General features: G+C 41.5%; 1 long non-coding RNA gene across 1 annotated transcript; it reads left to right on the top strand.

Annotated features, from left to right (window-relative positions):
* Positions 1-6,376: 6,376 nt before the first annotated feature.
* LOC143273160 (uncharacterized) lies at positions 6,377-22,441 on the top strand. The gene is made up of 5 exons (XR_013051066.1): positions 6,377-6,554; positions 8,386-8,531; positions 20,075-20,189; positions 20,776-20,838; positions 22,137-22,441. It is a non-coding gene; the product is annotated as an uncharacterized LOC143273160 (long non-coding RNA).
* Positions 22,442-23,096: the final 655 nt, after the last annotated feature.

Below are 23,096 nucleotides of genomic sequence, written 5' to 3'. Positions count from 1 at the left end.
GAAACTCACAGAGAGAGCAGCCATTAGTACAGTTTTCCAATAGGTGATTAATAGTCCTGAAATTACCTGCAAAGGAGGGTTTAACTACTGAGAGGAAAAAAGAAAAAAAGGCATGTATAAGCCTAAGTAGTAACATGTCCCCGGGCAGTGTGCAAAGTTCTCCTCCATTTAGACAGGTATGACAGAGCCCATTAAAGTCCACTTCCACCCGTCAAATGATGCTCAGGGCTTTTCTGGGAAGCTTGGTAACCTGTGTTGTGAAAAACAAAGAGAAAGGCATAATAGGAGACAAAGGTGATACTGTAATTGGATGAAATCATAGACTGGACTTGTAGTGTGGGTATGTTCCAGTTTCCAACAACAACACAAAAGGAAAGCAGGAAGACATGAGGGTCCTCAGCAAACACAGAAAAGACAGGACCATTTCTGGACCCATAACCAAACCGTGTGAAAGGAACACAGACATAGCTCTACCAGGGCCCTAGAAACAAGGTAAGGTAGGCAACCTCTGATCAACCACCCACAGGAAGTCTAGTCTGAGCCCTTACCCCATCACAGGCTCTCTGCCATTAAAGGGTAGTATGCTGAATGAGATACATTCTGAACTGAGAAGCCCTGTCTTAAAAAAACTATATATATGAAAATTATTCAATCAATAAAAATGGCACAATTTCAAGGAAAAAAGTTAGTCTCTCTAGTCCTAAAACCTTGATTAGGGCTGGGAGCATAGCCCAGTGGTAGAGTGCTTGCTTAACATGTGTGAGGTCTAAGGTTTAATGCCCAGCTTATGAGCACATGCATACACACACACACATACACACACACACACACACAACACACACACACACACACACACACACACACCAAAATAAAAACTATTAAAAACCGTTAAAGTCAGGCTTAAAGGGAGAATGTATCTTTCTATTAGGACCACTTAGTTATAGGAAGAATAGTGCCTACAATGTAAAAAGTTAGCATAGAAAATGAAGATTCAGTCTTTTGGTGGTGGTGGTTGGGGGAGTAAAAGAATCAACAGAAAAGATTAGGGTGGGGGACAATATGCAGAAACTCAGCTCTATCATGAACTGTTATTGACAGTAGCAGCAAGTTAATCAAGAAGCTTGCTGGTTTGATGATAAGGAAGCTGTCACTCTCCCTGCTGAGATTGGCATGCCTCATGACATGGGTATAATTGATGTCTATTCCATGATACCCAGATCTGTCCCAGAATCTGGGTGAGAACAGCTGATAGATGTATCAAACTTAGACGTGAAATACTAGAGAGGAAAGGATGCAGATGGTCACAGATGTTCTCAGATAAAATAAGATTTTTTTTTAATTATTAAAAGCTGTTTCACAGATGCCACATTTAACAAAGGAATGGTTCAGGGTGTGTATGTTGGTTTGGGAGGGATATTGGAGCTAGGCTGGGCTTTGAGCAAGGACCCTCATCAACCTAAGAAGCATCTGCCATAATCTTGGTATACTTTTGCATAAGGACACTGTGGCTTCCTTCAGAGAAAGCATGCCTCTCTTTATGGAAAAACTATAAACATTTGTTCAAAGAGAGTCATTTCTCTTTTTGCCATTATCAGCTCAAAGAAGATGATGTACTCAAAGGGTCAGATCGTTGCCCATACTGAATTTTGTGGGGTCTTGATTTCTGATATAACAGAAAAGATAAAAATGGGAAGTGGGACCATGCCAACCACACAGAGCGCCTTTCAGTATCAACTTTGTGTAGTAAGTACACCAGCAAGGAAGTCACAGGAGGCATGTTAGGCAGGGACACTTCACAGAAGGTTCACTTGGTATAGAGATAGAGGTTATACACTGAAGGTCATGGGCCAAATCTGATCTGCCACCTGTCTTGGTAAATAAAGTTTTATTGACATGCAGCCAAAACCTTCTTTTATGTATTGCCCATGGCTGTGTTTGCTAGCAATAGCAAAGATGAATCACTAGGCAGAGACTACAAGGCCCACAAAGTTAAAATCTTTCCTCTCTGCCTCTTTGCAGAAAAGTAGCAAATTGATGAGCCATACTGTAGGGGCTCCCTCTCAGGGCCATCCCTCTGTTCAGAAGACCTTCCTCCCTCCCAAGATAGCAACTTGAATACGATCCATTCATGGCTCCATTTACTTTCTCTTCTTTCAGCAAGTATTTATTAAGCATCCCCTGGATCAAACATTTTTCCCCTCTTGTAGATACTTGAAAAGTATACAACTTCTGTAATCCAAGCGCCTGGTATCCAGGCTGGAAAGGTGACTCAGCAGTTAGTGCACATATAGTACTCGCTCCAGTGGGCTCAAAACCTCCTCTAACCCTAGCCATGGGGGATCCAATGTCACCTCCATAGGCTATTGCTCTCTGGTGCACATACCCCCATACAGACATACATGCATCCACATAGTGAAAAATAAAAATACATCTTCAAAACAGGTTTCATTTATAATGAGTACTTGGTTTTATTCTCATCATTCTCAAGGTGTCTGGGATGAGTATTTCTGCTGGAAGGTAGCTTACACTTACCAAGCTCTTTCTGTAAATGGTAAACTTAGTAGCAAACCCCTTGGCCTGCCGCACAGCCTCTACTTCAAACTCTGCAGCCAGAGTAGCCATCATACCCATTTGACAGATGAGAACACTGGTGCTTGTAGACATTGTGTCAGTTGTCCAAGTTCGTAATTAGAGAGTGATGGGTTATTTAAGGAAACCTGGATTTTTTGGAAAGCAAAATTCGTGTTCTTAGAATATTTTGGTGCCACTCCATACATTTGTCTATACCTGGTCTTCTCTGACTTGGTGCGCCGAGTGGAGGGCATAGGATTAGCAGCTGCTTCTGAGGACCATGTGTTTTATCCTAAACTCAGTCAGTCCTGCCTGGCCTTGGGCTCAGGCTATGTCAAAAGCTCATCATGTGAATAACATGTCCTCTCCATAGCATTGCTGGGAAAGCCACCTCGTGATTGGTCCACCACACTCCCCACATGTTTATTTTTCTTTTATGTGAACAAGGAACAAAAGAGATCCAGTGTCATAGTTCTCCAATAAAGGACAGAACCCAGTTACCTTCTTTCCTCTCTCCCACTTTTACCTAGGAGTTACCTACGAAGCTCACACTTGGCACTTAATTCTGCATGCTTTCCTGGCTGCCTCTCATGACTCAGACTCCTGACACATTTTATCCTCTCCAGCCTGAGTTTCCATTCTGAGTCTTTCCAAAGTTGAGGACACGAGTGTTGTTTAGACAGCAGATACAGTTTATTTGACAAAGCAATTTTAAGCCCAAAAAGGCCCAATCAGCCCCCTGAGGCAAATGCCTGCCCGATCAATCTCCATGGAGCTGGATGGCCGGGTCTGTTACATCTCAGTCAGCGTTCTTGGATCCACAGAGGAGAACTTCCGTCCTCTCCCTAAACCTCCAAGATCTCTTCTTTCAGAGGAAAGGAACCCAAATCAGGGAGAAAGAAGGTCCCCAACCCATGAGATAATGAAGCTCCCCAAGAGAGGAGTGAGCCTTTTGTAGATGCCCTGGTCTCCACTCTACCCACTTCCAACAGAAAACTCACTGCATGAAGTATTTTACTATTATTATTATTACTTGTATTCATGGAGGGCCAGGAGGCACCACCATGTGTATGTAGAGGTCCGAGGACAACCAGGGAGACTCAGTTCTCTCACTCCACCACATGGGCACCATGTTTTGAAATTGATGTTTCATGTTTTCTCTCTTTAAAAAGTTTATGCTCATTTGGGGAAATCACTTCAATCACAGCATTAAAAGGGAGCTTGATAACCCAAAAGAGATTCCCTGCATGACTGGATCATCATTTGTAGACTTTTCTTTTTTCTTTTGCAACAGCTCTTACTATGTACCTCTGGGATCCCTGAAACTTGCTGTATTGATGATGTTCGCCTTAAACTCACAGAGATCCACCTGCTTCTGTCTCTCAAGTGCTAGAGTTAAAAGTTGTGTACCGCCATGCCTAATACAAGTAGACTTTTTAAAAACTTCTTTAATAATCCAAGATAATTATGATTTTCATTGGGAAGCTTGCTGACACAATATAACTCCCAGCCTGCCTGTGGGTGGTTCTCCTTTGACCTTGTTAAGACTTAACACCACTGTTTCAGACTGCCAGGTCAATACGATGGACACCCTTAAGGAAGGCCGTGGAGGGATGATGGGAGGTCTAGGACAGAAAAATGAATGGAATTGTCTTCTCGTTTGATGATGCCTCAATTTGGAATGTTAAGATGGAGTCAGGGAGTGCAGATCACAAGGCTGTGATTGTGCCTCTTGGCCTGGGACCTCACAGGGTCTGTATTCGACCATCGGTCACAGCTGAGCTTCATGGGTCCTTTCATTAGGTTCTAGAACTCTTACCTTCAACTCCAACATGAATCCTGAGTTCATATTGAAGAAGAGCCTTGGAAATGCCCAAGGACTGAACCACAGTTATGAAGCAACACTGACTGCATGGGAAGGCAGCCAAGTATCACAGTGTAGCTTTGGACCTAGCAGAACTAGAAGGTTGGAAAAGTTTGATTTGGGCCTGATCACCCCTCCTCTCAACTCCAGAGTATTTCTTTCCTCTCACTTCTTAAGTTTCTGAATGTTTGGAATGTACAGATAGGAATTTTCAAACATCAGCTGTTTCTTTCCATTCTATTTGTGGTCTTTACCATATAGTTATAAGTAATATTTATTTCTTTCCAATGACTTGCTTGTTCTAGGCCTTTGTCTTATTCTAAGCATTGATAGATGAATTAGACATATGTCCAGATACATAACAATGATAAATGGAAAGTTGATACATCAGTTAAACCATCCTGGGTACCAAGTGATCTTTGGATGCCCTAACACAAAAATGGGGATGCGATGCTGCCACCCAGACTTTTGACCATCCCATCTAGAGAACTCCACAACATAGTGCAAATGTCTCTGCACTGTCCAAACAGCAGCTTCTAATCACACACAGCTTTTAACACCTAAAATGCTTCAAATGCAGGTTTGAAATGGAATCTTTACACTTCATTTTCATTAATGTAAACTTACATTTAAATAACCATATGGATTAGGTACTTTGACATGGCTCTGGCCAAACTCCTGAAGAAACAAGTTAAAGGAGGGAGGATTTGTCTTTTCTCATGGCTTTGGAGAATGTAGTTCCTCATGGCAGAGACTGAGTGGCAAGATGGGCAAGAGACAGCTGGTTGGGTCACATTAGCACTAAGTCTGGAAGCAGAGAACCTGGGTGGGGCTGGTATCCATTAAAGGCCCGCCTCTCCCAGCACTCGAGGGGCAGGGGGAGAGCCAGGTGGATCTCTGTGAGTTCGAGGCCAGCCTGGGCTACCAAGTGAGTTCCAGGAAAAGGCTTAAAGCTACATAGAGAAACCCTGTCTTGAAAAACCAAAAAAATAAATAAAATAAAATAATAAATAAAGGCCCACCTCACCAGCTTCCCACTTCTTCCAGTCTGGCACTACTCCTAAAGTTTCTACCATCTCCTAAAACTGTGCTGCCAGCTGGGGACCAAGTATTCAAATAATGAGCCAGGATGGGGCTGGGGACATTTCATATTCTCATAATGTGTCCCTTGATGAGAGGTAAACACATCAGTCTACACAGCTCTAGCAGAAGTCTGAGCCTTGGGCCAGACGCTGTGAGAATGCTTTATCACTTTGTATATTGTTTTTCCTAGTCTTTTCCAAGACCCGGAAAGGTAAAATTGATCTCATCTTATGGTAGGCACAGGTTAAGGAGGGGGTGATTTCCTATTACATATTTAAATATAGAAATGAGGCCATCCTTTATTATTTACAGCCAAAGAAGAAAGAAGAGAGAGAGAGGAGAGAGAGAGAGGAGAGAGAGAGAGAGAGAGAGAGAGAGAGAGAGAGAGAGAGAGAGAGAGAAAGAGAGAATGCTGGTGAGCTAACTGTCACCCAAGCCCAACTACATTCAAGATTTAAAAGGTTGACATTTCTGTTTTTTTTTCACTTCCTCCTTTTCAAACACCCAGCCCTCCTCATTAACCAGATATCTTTATTCTCTAAATATTTACCACCCAAACGAAATTTACAGTTTAATTTGCTGTATAAAATCATTTATTGACTGATAAACCTCATTACTAAACCCCGGCACAGCCCCTGGTACTCCCGACAGTTTTAATTCGTGTAGCAGCAGGCTACTTCGAGAGAAAAACAATCCTGTCAAATTAACGGCGGGGGTCTAAATTATTCAAATACACTAAATCCATGCAGAACCGTTCCCCTGCTCATAATTTTTCTGTCGGAGCCAACAATTAACTGGCAATATTCTAACTTAAACAATGACAGCCATTCTAAAAAGAATTCTGGGAACAGGGTCCATGCCACCTTCCCATGTCCCCATGTGTTCTTGTGCTGCCGGGTGCACCCAAGGGGTGACCTCAGAGGGAGTCTTTTTGAGAGGCTTTCTCTGCTAATACTTCTCACCTCTGCTGAGCTCAGGGTCCTCTCAGGCCTCTTTTCTGTCCCCCCATGTCAGTGGCTACTGTTTGGACATCAAGGTGTGTGTCTGTATCCCTAGTGTCTATAGCAGGTGTGTGTTAGGCTGCAATTAGTTAATTGCCTGTGATTCTCTCTGCTTGTGGGAGAAAGGGGGGCCTCCGGTTTCTGCTCTGCAACAGCAACCAAACTAATTACTAAGTTGCTGATTTTGAAGACAGGCCCACCTAATTCAGCTTGGGAGACAGAAAACACCCAGAAAAAAAAAATAATTCAGAGAAAGTGATCTTAGCTTCTAATAACACATTTAGGGGAGGGGGGAATCATGGCCTGTACACTGAATGGCCATGGCTGTGGGCAGTCTCTGTGTGTTCACCTAACTCCCTATAGTCTGTGAGTCTCTTTTAAAAACTTTGTTTTATTTTATTTTATTTTTTTAATTAATTTAATTTCACATATCAGCCACCAATTCCCCCGTCCTCCTTCCTCCCACCCTCCCCCCACAACCCACCCCCCCATTCCCACCTCCTCCAAGGCAAGGTCTCCCCTGGAGAGTCAGCCCAGCCTGGTAGATTCAGTTGAGGCAGATCCAGTCCCCTCCTCCCTGCACCAAGGCTGAGCAAAATACCTCAGCATAGGCCCTAGGTTCCAAAAAGCCAGCTTATACACTAAAGACAGGTCCTGGTCCCACTGCCTGGGGGCCTCCAAAACAGTTCAAGCTCATCAACTGTCTCACTTAACATTGGTGAGTTTCTGGATATGATACCCAGTGCCAATGTTCTTAAAGGTGTGGGGGTGGGAGGCTGAGGAGATAATGCAGTTGATAAAGGGCTTGCTATTCAACCATGAGGACATGAGTTAGACACCAAGGAACCATTGTTAAAAATAATCTCCTGAGTATGAGTATAGCATCTGTAATACCAGTTGGAGAAAGGAGTATTCCTAGGATTCTTGTCAAATTGGTGAGCTCCAGGTTTAGGGAGAGGCCCTGTTAAAAACTAAAGTGATGAGTGTTTGAGGAAAACATCCAACACACACACACACACACACACACACACACACACACACACACACACACACACATGCACAACCAATGGTGATTGTGACTGTTCATACATGTATTCATTTCTTAAAAGAAATGAAATACTTTCAACTGTCTGCCAAACATGTGGTACCCAAGGAACATCAAGGCACTAAATGTACGAAGAGATGTCAAATAAAGAATGAAAAAAAAAAATCATGGCCAGCCCTGTAGGTTGGGCTTGGTCAGAATGTATGAGCAGGGTCACCCCAAGAATCCTGTTAGAGACATAAATGAATGCATTTAGACACAATGATCTGGAACCTCTGTGTTGAACATTGGAACCAGCTGTCTCATTTGCCCTGCTCATTCTTAGCACTTCTGGATTAAGAACATCCATTTCTCTTTTGCCAGATGATAGCTACAGATCAGAGAGCATCGGGCACTAATAGTTATAACAAAAATGCCAGTGCTAATAGTACAGAGAAAATGCCAACAGATATTAGGGTAAATCATTCTTGTTGGCACACACAGGGTCCCTATCAAGGGCAGCACAGAGCTGAAGATATGGGGCAGGCTTGGATGAGTCTGTTTGCTTGCAGCAGCTCCCAGGGTCTTCTTGTGTTCTCATTGATGGAAGATCAATCCATTGGTGTGCATGGGGGCCATTTCCCCCCTTATTATAGTTTTATTTGTTCTGCTAAATGCTTTGTACTTTTAAATATATGGGAATTTAGTAATGATAGTATAGAGTTTTCTACACCTTCCACTCAACTTTCTCTATTTCACATTGGACATTGCTTTGTGAGTTGCTTTTCTTGTTGCTCTGACAAAAGCAGCTTGAATAAGGAAGTTTTTATCTGAACTCACAGTTCAAGGGTGCCATCCATCATGGCAGGGCAGTCATGATGGCAGGAGCATGAAGTAGCTGGTCATACTGCATTCAACAGCCAAGAAGATAAATAATAGTGATGTTCAACTCACTTTTTCCGTCTGAAATCTGTCTGCCATGGATGTGGTATGTACTATTAGGATGAGTCTTCTTACTACAATTAACCCTACATAGAAACTCTTCACAGGTTTGTCTTGTCGGTGATTTTAAATCCTGTCAAGTTGACAATATTAACCATCACAACTACTGTGATACATTTGTGACAGTTAAGGAATCTCTATACTTACTGTGATTTCCTTAGTTTTTGTGGTCATATCCTTGTTCTAGTAGCAATGACATTTTACATTTTATATATATTATTTAATATTATTATAAATGTTAGGTAATATATACTATGTGTCCTAGTACATATAATAAAGCTTTATTATATACTTATATAATATACAACATAAAACATTACAATATTTATTTATTATTTATATAATATCACATATTATTTAATATATATTTGTTTTTTATACCTGTGACTATATCTACTATATAAATCTATGCATGAGTCCATATCAATGCCTTCAGAGACAATCCATAACTTCATGGAGCATTCCAACTTTCCCTTTTGGCTGTCTATCACTTTCCACCACAATAGTAAGAAACCTAGCCTCCAACACCTGCCACCCACTTATTTATTTTTTCCAATCTTGTTGTTTAAACATCTATCTATCTATCTATCTATCTATCTATCTATCTATCTATCTATCTATCTATCTATCCTTCTATCCATCATCTATCTGTATCTGTCTATCATCAATTAATAGCTTCAGAATTAACCTGTACCCTGATACATGCAGCTCCATTTTGATGCAATGTCTCTTTATAATGAGAAGAATTCCTCTGGCCTGAGGCAGATGTTGGGCTCAAGCTTGCAGGAACTCCTTTTACATGAGAGATGCAGTTAGTGCCCTGGGCACTGTCCTCCTTCCTTGGACATGTCCTTTTAGAAAACAGCTCATCATGCATTGGCAACAGACCCAGAATTTTCCCTAAATCTGTGTCAGCTGCCCTCAGCACCCTGGACCACACTAGAACACTGGTATCTACCCAGGAATAATACATTCACAGGTCTGTGCTAAGGACAGGGTCGCTGGGATGAAGAGTGACTCGGGTCACTCTGTAATGAACCAAGGGGGAAGCCTGGGTCCTTGTTCCATCTGTTATTGTCACTTCTCTGTGTGCCACCAAAGGAGGTGACATGAGATGCTGCAGTGTTTCTGAGGATAGATAGACTGGGACAGGTGACACAGCTTCTCAAAGTAGGTAATCATTCAGCTGAGCCCTGAAGCATCTACTGAGTGTTCAAGTGTAGGCTGGGCGCTGGAAACTTAAAAGAGGACTGGAAAAGACAAGGTTGCTGGTCTCCTGGAGACCCCATCTAAGCAAGGCAGTCAGATATTTAATAGCATAAGTGGTCATTAATCAGGTGGGGATAAGATGTGAGTGTCAGCACTGAGTTTGTGCCTTCCAGACCTTCCTTTATTTGTCACTCTGCCTCTACCAAGTTCCTGTGGGGGAGATCTCTGGGAATATTTCAAAGCCCTCAGCTCATTCAGAGCTCTGTGCCTAATGCATGTGCATCAATCAGAGGGGGAGGGGAGGGGACCAGGGGACCAGTGGGACCACATGCATTTGATCCTTTTTTATATGTAAATGCGACTTTAAATAATATTTTGTAATGACCTGCATTCCTGTTAGGGGATATCTCTTGATGATTAAGCTTTCTCTCTGCAATTACGACAGCCTAGTGATCTTGTTAATTAATGCCAAAGAGGGTTTTTCGGCACCTCATTAAAGGTTTTCCCTTTTCAGGACACCCAATGCTCTGGTGCGCAGTCAGGGGCAGAGAAAGCCATTTGCCTGTGGGTGGGAACTCATCGTTTGATCCTCCACTTCTTCCGCCTCCCTCATTTCATTTTTGATGGTATTTCCCCCTTGTTTTATGCCCTTCTTATTTTCTCTCTTTTTTTTTTTAGCTCCCTTCTCTCTTTATTCTTTAATTCCAAAAATATCATCACTTCTGGTTCTAAAATATTTTGAATACACTGATCAGTGTTCTTTTTTTCTGGTAGAACAGTTCTGCATTTTATTGACTTTTTGTATTATTTATTTTATTTATTCATTTGTGTACAAGTGTATAGTGTGTCTCTTTCTGTGAGTGTGTGCTCATGTGTGTGGAGGTCAGAGTGGACTTTAGATTCCTTTCTCTCATTGCTCTTCACCTTACTTTTTTTGAGACAGGGTCTCTCATTGGACTCAGAACTCAAGACTAGTTGCTGTCAAGCTTTAGGGTGGATTTCTATCTCTGCCCCCAAGTACTGTAATCACAGATATGTACTGTTGAGTCTGGGCTTTACTTGTGAGTGCTGGGGATCAGAACCTTGGCCATCTACCAGCTAAGCATTCTCCCTGGGCCACATTTTTGCATTTATCTCAGTACTTTTTATTGGATGCATTTTGGCCAAGAATCTTCATTGTTTCAGCTCTATTCTAGACACTAGCAAATGGGCACCAAAGTAACATCTTTGTTTTATCCAATAAGAATAACCTCAGATAAAATAATGGTTGAAGGGCCCAATGCATTTTGTTAATGCTTGCTACGTTATTGTAGGGGATTGACAGATGATTGGCAGTCAATGTCCTGAAAACCAAATCTTAACCCCTGCTCACTTTGTTGCTGTCATTCACATATTCCTCACGGCTGCTCTGGTGCTCCAATAGCTGAGAAGCTGCACTGAAGACAGTTTTGTCCCACAAAGACTAGAACGTTCACGTTTTGTTCTTTACAGAGCAAGTTTCCTGACTCTGATGGTGTCTATCGTTGGAGATTCTGATGCATGTGATCTATTCAGACTATGAAAGCAGCCATGTTTTCGTTTTCTTTCATCTCTCCTGCCTCCAGTGAATTTGATCTTAGAATATTTGCTCAACTCACATTTTTCTTGTAAGTTTTTGAGTGAGGATCTTACTATGTAGCCCTGATTGATCTGGAACTCACTATATAGACCAAGCTGGTGTGATTCTCACAGATTCATCTGCTTCTGCCTCCTGGGAGTTGGGATTAAAGTTGTGCATCAGAACAGCTGACTCAATTCACTTTTTAGAAATGAATTAATTTGGGAACATTTCCCCTGTTAATATTTCCCTGTTCATGGACTATTTCTCTGCTTGTTGTCAAATTGGTCATCTTTGTAACTTTTGCCTTTTGACTGGGTTTTATAGCAGAAACAAACATTCCACTTCCAGAAGTTGTAATCCAGCTCCCCTCTGAAAATTTTCAATAAGAGCCTAAACATGTGGAGCCCAAGTCCCTTCTAGTTGGAGAAGACACTTAGCCAGTTTCTCTGTGGGTTTTCTGTCCTTGCCTCATCTGACTCAACACAAAGACAACTCACTGGGATTATGTTTCATTTTTTCTGAGTCATTGTTGAAACTGACATTGAACTAGTCTGACTTTGAACATAAGCTAGGCCTAATGGAAGGGTCAACGCAGTGCTGACAATGTCCAGAGGTGTGGATTTTCAACAGAGCCCAAGACAACAGACAGGTCTATATCTCCCTTGTCCTGGAAGGTAAAGTGGTGTTTTGAGTTTGAAGAGTCATGGTTAGCATTTGATGAACACAATAAAGCAGAAATGGCCTGTGGGTCATTTATTACCTTGACTATCTCATCCCTTCTCATCCAGAGGCCTGAATAAAAAGGAAAGTACCACAATGAATTATGGAGGCAGATGTCACCTCATCAACAGTGGATGGACATGGAATCAGTGGTCAAATGCCAGTCACAGATATAATAGGATATAATTAAAGGTATCAGGTTTATGACTGAGGCTAAGGGTCAATGTGCAAAATCCCAAGGTAAGTATGGCAGACATGATTCCACCCAGTCTCAAGAAAGCATGTTTTAACTCCCAAGAATAAGAAAGTGAAGGGTGACACACCTATATTGTTTTATATTATATGGCAAAAGGCATTTTGAAGACTCTCTGAAATTATTTTTTGTTGCTGTAATAAAGACCATGACCAAAAACAGACAGAGGGGAAAGGGTTTATTTTATCTTACAGCTTAAAGTCCATCACAGAGAGGAATCAGGGAACTCAAGGCACGAACCTGGAGGCAGGAGCTGAAGCAAGGAACAGGGAAGACTATGGCTTACTGGCTTGCTCCCCATGGCTTCCTCCTCCTGATTTTACAACTCCAGACCCCTGTCAGGGGGTAACACTGCCCCCAGTGGGTTGGGCCCTCCTACATCAATAATCAAGAAAATTCCTCCCCCACCCCTGACTTGTCTACAGAAAAATAAAATGGAAGAATTTTCTCAATTGATGTTTCCTCTTCCCAGTTGACCTCCGATTGTGTCAAGTCAACAATAACAATAAAACCCAAACCAAAACAACAACAAAAAGCTCCAGCTAACCAGCACACAGCTCTAATGAAGGTCCCTGATGCTTTCAGAGTAAAATGGGAAAAGTAGGGATTCTTTCCAGTTGGTGGCTGGGAGGAGGGTCAGAATGATATAACAAAACAATGATATAAGAAAGGATTGGCTGGGCGGTGGTGGCACACACCTTTAATCCCAGCCCTTGGGAGACAGAGCCAAGCAGATCTCTGTGAGTTCAAGGCCAGTCTGGTCTACAAAGTGAATTCCAGGAAAGGCACAAAACTACATAGAGAAACCCTGTCTTGAAGAAGAAAAAAAAAAAAAAAAAAAAAGAAAGAAAGAAAGAGAGAAAGAAAGAAAGAAAGGATTGATGTGCTCTTGTTGACTCTGAAAGTGGAGGAAGTCACGTGCAAAGAGAAGAGTGATGTTTCCTAGAGCTGGGTGAAGCCTAATCATATCAGTCTTCAACCACAAGTTACTGTACTTCGGCGACAACTTAAGGATACCGGGAGTTCCTCCTAGTTTAGGCCTTGTTAGGATGTTAAGAAACTTATAAAGAGCTTTCGAGTCACAAAGTACCGCTGTTCCACAGAACTGGAAGCTGCCAGATGGGTTTTGTTTAAACTGATAGGTTGGTAGTCAAGTAAAGAGACCCAGATTTCCTGAGTCTCTGAGTTTGAAGGTCCCCCGGGCGCATATTGGACATACTGTAACAGAGAGAAAATGCAGAGTCTTGAAGGACAGGTGAGGGTGGGCCTTCAAGCAGCCAGGTGTGAAAATAGAAGCTGGCTTTGGGATACATTAGAAGACATTCTTCCCAGGCCAAATTGGACAGGGGGGACCAATTTGAGCAAGTGAGACCAATTTGGAGAGGCAAATTACCTCTGTGGGTAATGAGCTTGCTTCTATTCAGAGTGTGGTAAAGTCCACCTGGGCAGAGGGTGGGGCTAAACTGGGAGCTGAGGGAGGCAGATAGACCGCAGAGGATGCAAAGCAAGGGGAAGTTTTAAATAGGAAAAGAGCAAGACACAAAGAGTAGCTCCCACTAGAAAAACACGCTTAAGCTCAGGCCTGAAATGTGAATCCCAGGGGGCCAGTAGGACCTGCCTCAGTGAGGGAGCACACAGGAAGCCTCAACACTACACAGCACCAGAAGTGAATACCACACAGAAAGACCCAGCACATGCAGCATCCTTCAATCCAGGGAGACAATGTCCCTGGTCACCTCCAAGCTAAGTCATCAGCTGAGCAATTGTCTTGGCATGACTGGCAGGAAGGCTCTGTTCATTCTCTGGGTCCTGCTTAACATGTCTATATCTATCTGTCTGTCTGTCTGTCATCTATTTAACTATGTATCATCTATGTATTTATTTAACTATGTCTCTGTCTGTCTGTCTGTACATCTATCATCATTCTATCATCTGTCTGTATCTATCTATCTATCTATCTATCTATCTATCTATCTATCTATCTATCTATATCTATCTATCTATGTTCATACACACATATCCTGGCATTATGTTTTTCTTCAAGCAATTTTACTTTTTCCAAGTTTTTTTTTTTTTTTTTTTTTTTTTTTTTTTTTTTTTTTTTTTTTTTTTTTTTTTACTAAGAGATTACATTGGAAATGATGTGAGGTTATTTTAATTAAAGCACATTTATCACTGTTCCATTGATTGATCTTAGAAATATTTAAGTGGAAGAATGGGATGGATGAGAGAAGCTTTGTCTGTTTCTGATAAGTCCAGCCAGATAAGCTTAAAAGGAAAGAAATTCAGCTATGGAATTAAACAGAAAGAAGCCAGAAGGTGGCTTTCTGCTTAGTGCTTTGGTTGTCCTTTTTCTCTGGCTGGTGCATCCATGAGTCAAGTTAAGACCAGATTCCATGCACTGAGTTAGGGGACCATTGTGAACTTGTATGTAGCAATTATCTGGAACTTCCTCATATAATATTCTCATTTAAATAGTAACCTAAGCCATGAGCAAGTGTTATTACTATGACTCCCCTGTAACAGGAATGAACATAGAATTGAAATAGAATTTTCTTCCTAAAACTGCTATTTGTTCACACAAATATGGAATCCACCAGAACACAAAAAATAAGCCTGTTGTGGGGTCTCTGTAGAAGTTTGTCATACCCTGTAATTCCTCCTTGGGACAGACAGAAGGCTCTAAGATCAAGTTTTAACCATTTTCTCTCAAATTTAATTTCCATGGCTTGGTTTCATAAAAAGTAATTTTTATGATGGTTTCTAGTTGGCCATAGTTGAAAGAGAAAATTCTTACCCTGAGAGAGCCTCCCCAGATAGCTTTCTCTGACATTGATTTGCCTCTGCTTGATCAGAAGCCACAGACATAGATCTCTTCATGTTAGATAGTTAATTGTTCTTTGCCAGGTCTACACACAGGAAACTGAGTACCAAGGTAATTATGCAAATAAGTTAAGCAAAAAAGCAAACAAACAACAAAAACAAAAACCACACGTGTTCCAATGTCGTTGGGGCTTTGGTTGATTTGGTTGACAGTTGTCTTGACTTATGCAAATAATTACCTCGAGTTCTCCACGACCATGAGCACCTGCAAAGTATGTGAGCTCCTCCAGAGAGTGTTCTTTTCTTTCCTTTTTTCTTTAAAACAATGCTGCTATATTCTTAAACAAAGGAAAAGGACAGAGGTGGATCCTGATATTCCTTAGCTAGATGCAACTGACTCTGAGATCAGGCTGCAATTTAGGAAAATGATTTAGCCAGAAGCCCAGAAAAACCATGCATGGAACACTGGGAAGTAAGAGAGAAAGCACGTCATTGGGTACCACTACTTTATTACTACTGCAGAACTCCAGGGAATTAGGCTGAGGGAGCTCACTGGGGCCTTAAGTCTTCTTACATTTGGATGCAGATAATCCACCAGCTAGAGACAGTTCCCTCAGACTCCTGTGATGGGCCTTCTGCAAAAGCTGAGCTGGCAGCTTTCCATGGATAAATCCCAAGGAGAAATCAGTGGGATACCAACTCTACTTCTGGACTTCCCCAAACCCAAAGACTTCCATGTTTGTGATTCCTCAGCTGTCAATCCAGCTTACTTTCATTTGGTTTGGTTTTGCCTTGTGACACCATTTTGCTCGATTAAAGAGCCTGTCCTTGGGGGGTGGGGATCAGCTGTGTCATCCTCTCTGTCATCTTCCTACGTTGCTAAACTCCTAGTGTTCTGCACCTCCAAGTTAAGGCGGGACAATAGCGTTAGCCCTCTCACTTGGCCTTGTCTCCTTCATTAATCTAAGTGTAGAGACCCACACCCTCTGAGTTCGGGGCCTCTCTTCCTCTAAAGTCTATAAATGTAAGGCTCCTCCTTTGTTCTCTGCGTTGCTGATGTATGTCCACTAAATCCCATCTTCACCCACTATGAGTAGCTGGCATTATTAAAGGACTGATCAACTGAAGTCCATCTTGCTGCATCTCTCTACCAAAACTGGAAAGAGTTTTTAATCTTTAAAACAGGTAGGTGTTATGTAGCTCAGGCTGGCCTCTAATTCATTATATAACTGAAGGTGACCCTTGAACTCCTGATCAGTCCTTCAGCCTCAGTCTCCCAAGTGCTGTGATTTCAACTATGGACCACAACACCCAGTTTAAAACTGCCCGCTGTCTAAATTTAGAGCAAAGCCAGGCTTTGGATGTGAAGCTGAAGAGTATGTGCCTTATCCTCCTTCAGGAGGAACCTGCCAGGCAGATGTGGTTATGGCTTTCTAGCTTCTTTATAAACTTAGAGTTACTTAAGACACTACAGTTTAAAAAACAAAACCACTCAGGTGATGGACTACATTTATCTCTAGCCTGTTTTTCAAACACTATCTCTGAAATGCTGTGGATTTTCATACATTTTTCTGTTTTAACTTTAAAACAGAAAGATCCCACTGTGTCTGGTCTTAATTTTTAAGCCTTTCTGAACCCTTTGGCTTAAGGCAATGCAATTCTGCCCAGAATTTTTGCTTTGAGCCGATACAAACACGGGCAGGCCAAGCCAAATCAACAAGTGTTTGTTTAGCACTTAATATGTATCTTGATTACATAAGGTAAATGCTTCTAAACCACACACAATTTGCTTAAAATAACCTTTTTTTTGAAACTTGCCTGTGGTGTTACTGGCAAATATAATCGTAAAGAAATGGCAAGAGAACTTCTGATGGGTTTGCCGGGTAGAAAGCACAATTGCTTCACATTTTGGTTCATGTAGCATTCTTAGAAGACCTGAGTCCACAGCACTTACAAATTGCCACTTGAAAAATGAAAGACTATTTCTCTTTGATTATAACTTCCTTTAAGAATATTTGAGAATATCAAATTTGTTCAAATGTGATGTGTACAGAAATTCATGGTACTGTTTGAAGATCTACATGTCCAGATATCCAGGAAAGAGCTTGGAAGGGAATAGTGTGAACTCGTTTCTCCTACTGGGCAGAGTATCATTTAATTCTACTTTTAATTGCTTCCTCTATTCTGAGAGCCTAGACCAGCTCTCTCCAGCAGGTTGTATCTCTGAGCCCCTGGCCACGTTCTATAGTATTCATCTGTTGTACTTCTTGAATGAATATTTGCAGTGTGGTTTTCTTTGAGCATGGATGATATCTAGGATAGCTCATGTAAAATATATCCTCTTGTCTATCCCACTGACTGGAACACAATGGTTAATCATTAATGACTGTTGAGTTTGCCTGAGTTTTCTTTATTGTAATATAGAGTATCTCAGACAGAGCAGGAAGGACAGAGAGAGGGGAGAGGAAGGTGGGGGAGAGAAGACAGGGAGGGGTGAGAGAGGAAGGGAGTGAGAGGAGGAGAGGAAAAAGAAAGAGACATGCTGTGGTTATTTATATTTAATGCCACCTTGCAGGTCTTATTCAGTTGGATACAGGAGGAAAAGCAGTATAAAGACGCTGGCAGAGAGGGCACACTCAGTGTGCTGGCAGAGATGTCACACTCAGTGGGTAAACATGCTTGCTGCCAAGCCTGATGACCTCAGTTCAGTCTACAGAATGCACGTGGTAGAAGGAGAGAATCTATTCCTGAAATGTGGCCAATGGCTTCCATTGGCACACACACACACACACACACACACACACACACACACACACACACACACACAATGAGTACATAAATCTAATAAGTTTTTAAACTTTCAAGTAAAAACTATAAGGATATATAACTATCATTAGCAGAATTTACAGTTGAAATGGTAGAGACTGTAATGAATCTACAAATTGTAAGAACCACTGAGGGAATTCTGAAAGATTGTTAAATATGAAGTCTAATTTGCACATCACTTGTGTTCTACATGCCAGCATCAAATAATCTAAACAGGACACTAGAACTCCTGTAACATGAACAACAGCATCACATAGTTCAAACACTTAGGAATGAGTTAGGTCCCCAGTCCTTGGGGATATCTCCTGAGCCTTGGGATTAAGTTGTACAAGATTGGAACATGGACAAATTATAAAAGATTGAAGACCTAAATGAATCTAACAATATGTCAATTGCTACTGAACTTACCTGTATATTCAACACAATCTTGACTTTAAAAACTATAAAAAATTTGTAGAAGAATTTGAAGGGTTAAAGTTAGTCAAATATCCTTAGGAAGACTATAAGAGATGATTAACTTACACCATCAGATTCCAAGCCATGTTACAAAGCTATAATAAAATAAGTCATATTATGTCACTACAAAAACAGATAAGTAAAATGATAGAGATAAAGTAGTCAGGAAACACATAAGCTTTATGACTTAGAGGACTGTCCTCCTTAGCTTTGACTGTCAAGTTGACACAGCCTGTAGTCATCTGAGAGGAAAGCCCCAGTTGAGGACAGCATAGATCACTTTGACCTATGGCCGTTTCCATGGGTACTATCTGGATTGTTAATTGATGTAGGAGTGCCCAGCCTACTGTGGGCAGCACCATTTCCTAGGAAACTGGTCCTGAACAGTATAAGAAAGCTAGCTGGTTTTAAAAGGGCGTGGCAGCTAACAGCTACATCTTCCATGATTCCTGCTGTACTTCTTTGTCTATAAGTGAGTGACCACCTTGATTGAAGACAATATTATGTGGAAAAGCAAACAGGCCTGGCTTAGAGTTCCCACCTTGATTTCTTAGTAAGGGACTGAGATCTGAAATTGTAAGTTAAAACAAACCTTTACTCCTCTAAGTTGCTTTTGGTCATTTTTTTTTTTAAACACAGCAAAGGATAGAAAACTAGAACAGATACCTTGGAGTGAAGTGAGAAAATTAATGGCCTTCTCAACAATCATTACCAAATCCATTCACGGTCACATACAGGAAAATACAGTGTGGTTTGTACCTAATACTGTCCATGCTTATTAAACATGTAAATCTAAAAAGATTTGTTTTTATTTTAAAGTGTATAACTCACATGCACACACACGCTCACATACCGAGCATGCAGGCATGCACACACCCATGCCTACATGTGAGTGCAGGTGCTCTTGGAGGCCATCATCTAGCATTGGATCTCCCTGGAGTTGGAGAAGGCAGTTATGAACCATCCAATGTGGGTGCTGGAAACTGAACTCAGATACTCCAGAAGGGCAGTATTTGCTCTTAATTACTAAGCCACCACTCCAGCTCCTATACAGAAGATTCTGGGATGGAATTTTAATGAACTTGGTGTAAGGAAAGAGTTCTTAACCTACACTTGCAAAATACCAAGCCTAATAGAATAAATAGATTAAAAAAAAACCCTGCAAAATTAAAGAACTTGGGCTGGGATGATGGTTCAATAGTGCAAGTGTCTGCCCAAGCATGGGAACTTGAGTTTAGATTCCCAGGACCCCCACAACAGCTGGATATGTATCTGTAACCCAGGGCTTTTGGGGTGCAGGGCAGAGATAGGTGAATCTTTATAGCTCATTGGTCATTGGTCAGCCAGCCTAGCAAAGTGGGGTGTGGGAAGAGGCAGAAGAACAAAAGAGCTGAGTATGGGGAATGATGTGAGTACTGAATTCTAGACAGGACATGGCTAGTCCAGTCATGAATCACAGCAACTGAGGCTCCAGGACTAAGACACGTACAAGATCAAGCCAGTCAAAATTTCCACATAGACTGGTAAGGGGCTCTTCAGGCCCGACCCTTCCTGTGGAGCTACTGCAGTGGGCAGCTAATGGGGAAGGTAGAGTCCTTCATTTTTCAGTGTGTGGATGTCCCCATGTCTGTCTGTCCCCCAGGCACATACTGAAGGCACTAACTGGACCCAGTAGATTATCAGAAGAAGAAAACGGGGGAGAGGAGAAAGAAGAGAAGGAAGAAGTTTGGATGATGGCATGTTGGGGAGAAGTGGGGGTAGATATTGTCATATTTCATTGTAAGAATTATGAAAATTTCAAAGAATAAAAACATAACAATTACAAAAAATAACATGGCATGCAAGTGAGGAAGACACTTGCTGTCAACTTCTGATTTCTACATGCATGGGCAAATGTGCACAACCCCGACATGAACAGGTTACAGGTACACAAAACACATCACACACACACACACACACACACACACACACACACACACACACTGTAGCTGGAGTTATCTCCAGTTCTGCCCAGGCCGGCAGCCACTCAGACTCAAATGAACACATACACGCTTATATTATTTAAACTGTTTGGCCTAATGGCTCAGGTTTCTTGCTATCTAGTTCTTATATCTTAAATTAATCCATTTCTATAAATCTATACCTTGCCACATGGCTTGTGGCTTACCAGTATCTTACATCTTACTTTTCATGGTGGCAGCATCTCCTGACTCAGCCTTACACTTCCCAGAATTCTCCTCTCTCCTTGTCCCACCTATACTTCCTGCCTAGCTACTGGCCAATCAGCACTTTATTTATCAATCAATCATCCACAGCACTTCCCTTTTTCTTTTTTTCAAAAAGGGAGTCTGAGTCAGAAGATGCTACCACTCGCCACTGCCATGAGAAACATGATGCAAGATACAGGTAAGACACGAGCCATGTGGCAAGGTATAGATTTATAGAAATGGGTTAAGATGTAAGAACTAGATAACAAGAAGCTTGCCTCGGCCATACAGTTTATAAGTAACGTAAGTCTCTGTGTGTTTGATTGTGTCTGAGTGGCTGTGGGACTGGCGGGTGAGAGAAATTTGTCCTGACTGTGGGCCAGGCAGGACCAGGAAAACTTCAGATACAACACACACACACACACACACACACACACACACACACACACACACACACAGAACCTTCTTTTATATTTTATAATATCCACCAAAAGAATGAAAAGGGAACCTATAGAGTAGATATTTTGTCTAGAAGGAAGTAGAAAATCTACAAGAGAAGATTTATTGATGTTCCAAGCTTTTTTGAGAGAAAACAACTCGCAAGGGGGTTGGGTCACTCAGTAACTTGAGTCAGGAGGATAATGGGATGGAAGAAAATGAACTCTACATTTTATCAGAACTAACTCAACCATAAAATCACTCATTTGATTTGGGGAACAAAATAAAAACCCAAAGAGAAAGGGAACAGGTTAAATACATCTAAAGTCATGTACGTAAACATTTTAGTGGGTCCTCAATGAATCAGAACTTAGAGTTCCTTTTTGGAGCTAATAAAGTCTAGAACTTCAGGATGGATGCCTGGTATGAGGGCATGATTCCCCACTGCCATTATTAAGAGGCACTTGACCTATGTCTCATTGCTGATGATGTGAGACTGACAGTGAGGTGGCCTTGCTCACAGTGTTCCAATCAGACTCACCAAAGGAGGTAGTGGTACAGCTCATAGTTCTGTGTGCTCACTGCACATGTTTGCTCCTAACTACTCATTGTTCAACCTTCATCACTCCATCAGTTCTCATGATCCAGGTTTGGGGAACTGATACCCATGAAAGCTGGTAGAAATCACAAGTCAGTTCCCTCTGCCCCTCCATTGGTCAGAGAGCTAACAAAATCAGACACATTGGCACTGGAGAGATGTAGTTTGTAGCTTGCTCCTTTGGTGGAGGACTAGAGTTAACATACCAGTACTCCTGTTGAGCAGTTCACAACCACTTGCATCTCAGATGCAGGGGATTCGATGCCCTCTTCTGGCCTCTGTGGGCACTGCACACATAAGTGCATATACACAGAGCACACAAATACACAAATAAAAGTAACATAAAAATTTAAATGTATATTTAAAGGTAAAACAGGTAAATACCTCATTAAAAGTAAAGATACTATTTGTATTGCTTATAAAGATTTTTTTTTGAGATTATGTCATTCTATGTTGTTCAGGCTGGTCCTGGATGACCCTCCTGCTTCAGCCTCCTCATGGGTGCTGGGACTACAAGCACTTCTCCCCACTACTCTATTTCAAGTAGGAAAATGTGAGTATGTATTTGGGTGTAAAGGAGAAAAAAAGTCTCAATTTAGAACTATTTTGAGTTCCAAAGGAGTGGAAGCCACCCACTTTAATTAAAAATAAGAATCTCACTGTGTTTGGATTCAACAGAAGAGGGGGATTTTTTTTTTAAAGATTTTTGTTTTAGGGGTCAATAAAATTTTATTAATTTAATTAGTTCCTATCAATTTTTAAATAAGTTGTGGCTTATATTCAATGTGTTCCCTTTCTCCATTCTCTTTCTGCTAAGCTAACCTCGTCTGAGCGCATTATTGAGTCTGGGCTATGATGTTATTATTGTTCTTTGCACAGGGAACACCTTGGGTGGTTAAAAATCAAGAGAAAGTTTTGTGGTGAAATTTTGAAGTGTCATTCCCTATGGTGTGGGGAATGGGGAAAAGGGCATACATAGCCAGGAAAGAAGAGAAATTGGACAGACGCTGGAAGAGTGCTCTATGTGGTGACTACTGTCCTGTGGTACTTGACCCCAGTGCCATGTTCAGAAAGCAGAGCTGGGAAAGCTGGAGCCAGACTTGCAAATGTTTGTAGTCCACCTTCCTGTAGGTGTGTGGACACTGGGTGAGAAAGCGTAGCACAAGAGGGTTGGGCTAGATGAGACACACATGGTCCCTGTTTCTGATGAAGAGTGTATGATGAGCACCAAAGCCTCAATCCAGAGGGTGGTGATAAAATATAAAGAAGAAATAAGTAAAATTTTGAGGAGTGGGTGTTCTCTTGCTCACTTGGAGTATGTACACTTTTCAAAAATTGGGATTTGCAGTCAAACAACTTTACAACTTAGTGGCATGTTTGATCCTCTCATGGACATAGCATACACTGATGTATTTAAATCC

This window comes from Peromyscus maniculatus, chromosome 5 (assembly GCF_049852395.1).
Source record: "Peromyscus maniculatus bairdii isolate BWxNUB_F1_BW_parent chromosome 5, HU_Pman_BW_mat_3.1, whole genome shotgun sequence".
NCBI lineage: Eukaryota > Metazoa > Chordata > Mammalia > Rodentia > Cricetidae > Peromyscus > Peromyscus maniculatus.
The sequence above is the reverse complement of the archived record's forward strand: the minus strand, read 5'-3'. Positions and strand labels throughout refer to the sequence as shown.